This window comes from Cryptomeria japonica, chromosome 4 (assembly GCF_030272615.1).
Source record: "Cryptomeria japonica chromosome 4, Sugi_1.0, whole genome shotgun sequence".
NCBI lineage: Eukaryota > Viridiplantae > Streptophyta > Pinopsida > Cupressales > Cupressaceae > Cryptomeria > Cryptomeria japonica.
The window spans coordinates 759,442,501-759,449,950 of NC_081408.1; the positions used below are offsets into that span (position 1 = coordinate 759,442,501).

General features: G+C 36.4%; 1 pseudogene; it reads right to left on the reverse strand.

Moving 5' to 3' along the window:
* Positions 1 to 4,109, reverse strand: part of LOC131875369 (U-box domain-containing protein 33-like) — a 104,054-nt pseudogene extending 99,945 nt beyond the window's left edge.
* Between the last annotated feature and the right edge of the window lie 3,341 nt (positions 4,110 to 7,450).

A 7,450-nucleotide genomic window follows, 5' to 3' on the forward strand; every position in this document is an offset into this window, starting at 1 on the left:
TAAGCCAATACTTGTATGAGATTCCAAATTGGAAAGTAACTGATCTGGTAATTCTGACCCTCTTTTATTTATTACATTTTGTTTTATGAAAAGAGAAAAGTATAATTGTTTGTGTGCATGTCATTATTTGTTTATGATTGTATTTGTCATTACTTGTTATTCCATCACATTCTTGCATTTTTAAACCTCAAATTTTGTGCAAGGTTGTACTATAATTTTGTTGTGATAATTCTATTTTGGTCTATATGGGATGCTAGTGTGTTACATTGTCATCCGTGTGCTGCATGAATATCATAGATAGAGAGCTAGTTAAAGTATCCAAAAGACTTTTGTCACTTGCCCTTTTTGTTTCTGAAGTCCCTACAATTTAAATCTACTATGTGTTCATGGTATATACAAAAATGTATATCATTTCATCAATTAAACTTCAACTTCATAATTAATAGGGTAAACCTTAAAGTTTTGATTGCTTTTGATTTATTTAAATGTTTTGTAAGAATTTGTTCTCTTGATGAATATATATCCTTTCATAGTAATTCACTTTTCCCACTCTACAATTAGCTTTCAAAGAATGAGGTTTACATAGCATACACAAAAATGATTACACCCTCCAATGCAACATAGCTGTAACTCTTTAATCTTCACACCTTGAAATAATCAATCCCAAACTGAATCTGTCTCCATCTCAAAGAATGACCTCAACTTGCAATAAGGATTATGCCTTTCCTTTCTACAAAATTTATCCTCATGAAATATACAAAAAATAAACACTTCAAACTTGCTTTTCTATTTTTTAAAATTTTTCGCCTCACACTTCATGTTTATCTCTTTATAATTGAGTGAGGATCTATTTTCTTCCTTTATTTTATCAAAACTATAAATTGATTATTAAAAAAAAAACACCTTGAAAACTCTAAACAGTTCTTTATATTTATTTGTACTTAGTATGTTTGAGAGAAATATGTGCAATTATAAAATTTAAATATAAAAAATAGATGGACCACGACGAGAAGGTAGCGGAGGAAAGCAACAAAATCTGTGAAATCAAAACAAGAGGTTGCCTCTTTCTTGCCACTGTCGAATGGCTGATCACAAAGAATAGTTAGCGACCAGATCCTTTCGCTTAAGTTTTTTATTTGTCATGGGTGATGTGAGGTTTCCACGATAAAACCACTCTTGGATCGCATCCCTCTCGTATGTAAACCCATCTGCAGCAATGTGAGGATCTCGCATAACAGTCTGCAAATTTCAAAACAAAAGCAAGTAATGTTAGAAATACTCTTAAAAATTTAGGTATTTGTAGCATGAAGAAATCAAAACAAAAGTGTAGAAAATGATGCTCGCCATTAGTATTGGACAGAGAAAGAGGCCCGGAACATGTGCTTCTTCAGGGTCGCCAGCTATGCCGATCTCAGGGGCAACGACAGTAAATTTTCGAAGCTTCTCCAGCATTTGCATCACACTTGGCTGAATGTCTGGTCTATTATTTCTTACTGGTTCCGTGCAATGTAAAGCAAGATAAGCCAGTTGAGTGGCCAGCGCGAATGGCCATTTACCAGCTGAAGGATCCAAAACCTCATCCAGTTTTGAATTTTCTAGCGCACTTTCAACGTCCTTTACAAGTCCTAAGGCTGGTTTCCCTGTGAGAAGCTGAAGGCAAATCATTCCCAGGCTGTAAACATCGGATTTGGTAGAGAATTCACCGCTTCTCAGGTATTCTGGATCCATGTACAAAAATGTACCTTTTATCTCGGAATCTTTGTGTGCATCTCGTCGCTGACGACGAGCAAGACGGATGTCACTGATTTTGCCTACATAATTCTTGTCGAGAAAAATACTTTCGGGCTTAAGATCGCGGTGGACTATTGGATCTGGCTTTAAACTGTGTAAGTATTGTAAGGCGGAGCAAACATCTGCGGCAATGCGAATTCTAGTGTGCCAAGGGAGGGGCGGAGTGGAGTCTTTGCATCTCAGACGATCTGCTAGGGTTCCATTGGTCATATATTCATAAAGTATACATCCCTGCTCGAAACACGCTCCTACTACCGTCACTAAATTCGGATGCCGAATTTCTCTACAAAATTCGATCTGCCAAGAGAAGATTATAAATCATATGCGATTGAAAACAGAATGAAAGAAATAAGTGATGTGCTTTATGAGTACATTTATGTGTATACCTCCCGTTGGAATTCCTGTGGGCTCTGCAAACTGTCATCACAGACTATTTTGACGGAAACCGTTGCCTCTCCTATTTGAGCTTTGTAAACGGTTCCGTAGCCACCGCCTGCAGGTTTCGAATGGTCGGAGAAATTTCTGCTTGGGCCTTTGATGTCCTCCGGGGAATATTTGCTGAATTCCACGGTAGAAGAGGACGAGGGAGTTTCCAGGCGAGATCTAGAATGCAACAAGTCTTGAAGCTGTTTAGTTTCTTCCTCTTTCTGTTTCAAAATGCGACTGTTTTGTATCCGCATCGCGGCGAGCTTCTGCTCTGCGGCGTGGAGCTCCTGGACAGCTTGGTCACGTTCTTGTGAGAATTTGGCAACCTGTGTGGCCAACGATCTTCTGTTGTCAACCACTGCTTGAAGCTCCTCTTGCACTTCTTTTAGCCGCCTCGTTAACTCTTGGCAATACTCTTCTTTCATTTTTGAGACCAAGATCGCGTCTTCTAAGGCAGCTTCAATGGTTGTAAACTGATAAATACACGAAAATTCAAGCATTTTCACCCCGACCCTAACAATTGCGTCTAAAATAGTACAATAGAAAAAGTAGGGCCGTACCTTGCGAGCTGATTTAATGGCAGCCGCCTCTGCATTGTTACGCCTTACAGTCTCTCTTTGCATTGCTCGCCTTGCATTCTCCGCCACTTCCAACGCCTCCGTGAGCAGAAATTTCAGGGTTTCAGTATCTGTCAGCTCCTTCTGCATTTCATTTTGAATAGTTGTAATTTGTAAAAATTGCGACTTTTTTTAGAAGAAAGAAGTCTTAAGAAGTAATGCTTAAAGTGAGAACATACTGGAGATAGTTGAGTTTCATCGCTATAAATCTGTCGACTTTCTGCCAGTTGTATATCAGAAGAATGTTCACTGATCGCGGTCGTTATTTCCGACGATGCTTCAAAACATGATTGCTTCACTTCATCGGGGAAATCGGGCGTAAAATCTCCCACAACTTTCAGCGTAAACCCTCTCGGAACTGAAACTTTTCCAAAATGAGGAGTTTCAATGGAGGCGGCCAAATCTGGTTCGAAATTTGTCTGGAATGAAAATGATCGACCAAAATCCTCTGAAGCTGTTCCAGGTAGTGTCGAAATTCACATTAGCAAGCAATGATGGTGCTTTAAATTTCAGCTGTAATAAGAGCAAATAAGTTTCCCCAAAATCGGATAAATAACTGACCATTATCCACGACAGATCCTTCCCTCACTACGAGAAGTTTTCCTTTACACACGACCGATATGTCGCATGAGCTGCACGCTTGCTTTAGGACGTAACCCGCTTTGCCTGGTCGTTGCATCTTCGATTTCCTGTACAGAGTAGAATTAAAAGCTGACGATGTCCCCATAATAAGCTTTCTGATACCCAGTTCTTTAACCATCTCGATAATTTCACTGCAAATATCCGCCTTCTTAACTACCAAAGCCTTTACTTGCACCTGTTGTACATCAAAGTATTTCAGACACTTCATCTCGGAAAGCCTTTATTTTCAAAATTCAAAGTACCAGGTCAGGTGTCATTTTATTTATTAAAGGGTTGAGATTCATACCTTGGCTTCGGAGCAAATCTGCAAGTAAATTTCCATGAAATCGTTTATCTTCTGCCTTTTATCCTCCTCATGCGCGTCCAGCACACTCTTACATACTTGGTTAACTGGAATTTTCCCAACTGCAATTAAAAGACATGGAATTTTTAAGCGAAAGAAAGAAACAAAGCCTTCAATTCAAATTGAGTGAAACACTTACACGGCGATAGAATGGTGGTAATCGGAAGCTGAACATGAAGTAAAACCAGAGACTCAGCTGGTTTGTAGTGCAGAGCCCATTGTAGAATAGAGACGGTTTCTAACGGGTCTTTTCCTACAGCCACATAAACTTCCTCGCATCGGCTTCCCATTATTAATGGCTGTAAAGGCAATGATCTGTACGTACATTCCTTTCTTTACCCCTCACAAATCGTATGGAGATTTTAAAGTAGTCTGTAAAATGCTTATAGATTTTTGCGTACTCGTCGACACCCACAACAGCTAGATCCATGCCCATCTATAGCATTCTGCATACTTTGAAGATATAGACAAACGACTACTCCCACGAACATCTATTGACGGATTTATTAAAAAATCATAATATATGTTGACATCGTCGGGAAAAAAACAACTAAACGAAAAGGCCGTTTTGATCCGCTCCGCTAAAATACATGTTAATCAGATAATATCCAATTTCGTGAGTGGTATATGCCTGTGGTACGTTCAGCCACATTGAAGAGACTATGCGCAAGCTGTTCGATTCATTTTGAAGATTGTTGAGAATTTGATATTTGATTCGTATATTCCGATACACGTTATATTATTTTATAATTTAATTCGATATTTTTTAATGTTTTATTATTTTGATAATATTTATCTATGATAGTTGATTGAGGATTTACTAATATGTAATGTAATTATCTATTTTGTATTTCTTTTATTATATTTTTAGTTAAAATATTAGGGCTGAAATGTATATCATTTGATCATTTATTGAATATGTATTGTTTAATTCATATTTATGTTTTTGATAAAAGTATGTGGTGAACAACTCCAACCCATTATATTTCAAACTAGGAGGTTTAGGCACAAGCTAATAAGCCAAACAATCAGACAAAAAGAACGGGGCAACCAAAAAAGTTGGTATCATTCAGAGTACAACCACCAAAAGAGGGATTATTACACACCAATCGAAACAACAACAAAAAAACAAAGCTTAGTAAAAAATTGAATTGGGACCTAACAGTGGGCCCAATGGAACAACTTGACTATACTAAACAATAAGAAATGACCTCTTCTTGTTGTAGCGAATACTAGTCTACGAGGAGGCATCATTGCCAGGAGAAGCTAACATAATAGTGTTGGAGGAACCATTTGAGGTAGAAGATGAGACACCAAATTTGGAGAAGGAATCTAATAGTCTCGAGAAAGGGAATCAAGAACCACACGTAAGATGAGTCTAAAACTAGAGAAAGAAAAAGACAGAGCCACAAGAGTGGTTAAATAATCAGGAATAGGGGACTTGACCATCGAGAGAGAGAAACTAGTAGAAGGAGACACCAAATTTACTAAGGACTCCTACCCAAAATTAGAAGTAGCTAGAAAAATCATGAGATGGTAGTGGTTAGCTTCCTTCCACTAGGTGGAAGAAGAATGTTGATGAGAACCATGAGGCCAAAATGTGGACAAATGTCTCATAACAAAGCAAGATTTGAACTAAAATGAAACCCCTATGCCATCTAGAATTTATTTCCATGGTAGCTCACCCACCCTTAGGCAGATCTTAGTAGCAAATGGTTTGGAAAGATCTGAATCCACCAATATCCTAGTGTATGAGGTATGGGAGAGGAACCTAGTAATAGGGTCCACTTTGAGAATTTGAAGTAGCGCATTACCAATAGACTCATAGGTTGAGTTGCACAAGAAGTGGAGGGGGATGTAAGACAATATTAAACCTAGGTAGGAGAGAATGTAATCTATTCAACCAAGAGGTTGAAAGAGGGCATCAAGGGGCATAAGAAAAAGGCATGAGGCCCCCATTTCTAGATACCCATAGATGTAACAACATCCCAATCCTCACTAGAGTCAAAATAAATAACAAAGAAGATATGAGCATATTGATGTATCTCAACCTTAGCATATACCACTGAGTTATGATCCTCTAAAATCCAAGAACGCAACTTTGGAAGAAAGGTCCATAAGTAGTTGAACCTACAAATGAAACCCTTCCTTTCAAATAAAGAAATGTTGTCCAACACCTCTTAGCCAAGTACTACATTCTAAACAAAGGAGGTAGGATGAGACATTTTAGAGTCATAACAGAACAACTCCTCAAGGGTTTCACCAAAGAAATTCTCGAGTGGGTGGTTCATCAAGCCTTTAGGGAAAGTTGAGAAACAACAACAACAAATAGTAATATTTTACAGAAGGGGAAACAAAAGATATGTTGGAGATGTTGATCATTGAGTTCTAGGATAGACAGTCATTAATCCTTGTAGTCTTGGGTGGGAGATGGGAATTTCAAAATAGAGAGTGGGAGGCCATATTCAAAGTCCATATTCATGTTTATTTTTATGATGTGTTTCAATGATTTATCTCGTGTCAATACATTTGACATATTCATTGTGTGGATATATGATTAAAATTAATAATAATCAATTTAGAATAAGCACATATAATGTTTGATTAGAATGGAAAAATATTGGAGTAGGTTTTGTAATCATTTATATAATTTCATATAGCTAGTTAGGTCAACGTAGGTGGTATCAACAACATAACTATGAAAAAATAATACTTAGTTTATTACTATTTCATTATGTATTATATTCTAATTTAACACTATAAGCTGTGGTCTCTTGAAAATGGCTTATTATTGCTAGTTATTTGTATATTTAATAGTACATACTTCTCTTTTGTAAAATATTTCATCACAAATTCTTACCATCTATAAGGAAAAGGATAAGGTGTTTTTTGCAATATGGGAGGTTAGATTGTGAACCACATGTTTCTTTAAAGTTGAAAAATATTTTTTACACTTTGGGGGGTTCAATAATGATATATTGACATTCTTAGGATTCAAACTTGAGATCTCTTGAACTAGTTTTGAATGAATTATTATAACAAATTATTTTTTGTTAGAACCCAAGCATGTGTATGTAGAACCAATACAAAGTTGACTATTTATGCCATCAACTACAATGACTTTGTGTAAATATGCTATTTATACAAAATGTGTTAAAGTATAACTTACATTTCTCTTTGCCAATATTTTTGCCAAACTTGTTATATAAGGCCCCTTATGTGCTCGTCATACTTTAGTGTCACTAAAGAGTCCCCAAAAAAATCTAATTAGTGAAATTATACTTCGTGTCATTTTCTTACGTTTTGAGAGTGTTTTTTTTTTAAATTTGGAAGATTTTCACCGTGATATGCCATTCTTGCCACTTCTATCCTCCTTTAATTTATTGGTTTGTCAAATATTATTCTTGTCCCATACCATCCCACCTAAACTTGATGGTCTACTCTCAAACATTATCAAATTTATCTACGTATTAGATTTGTTGTCCTATTAAAGTTATTGTAAATACCATACCTATGATACAAAATCTTAAGATCTTGGTATTTATTTATAGTTAAAAAGGCTATGATTCTTTTGCTAATTGAGTTTTAAGAATATCTTAACTAGAATGTCATTCTCTTTATTTTATAAAAC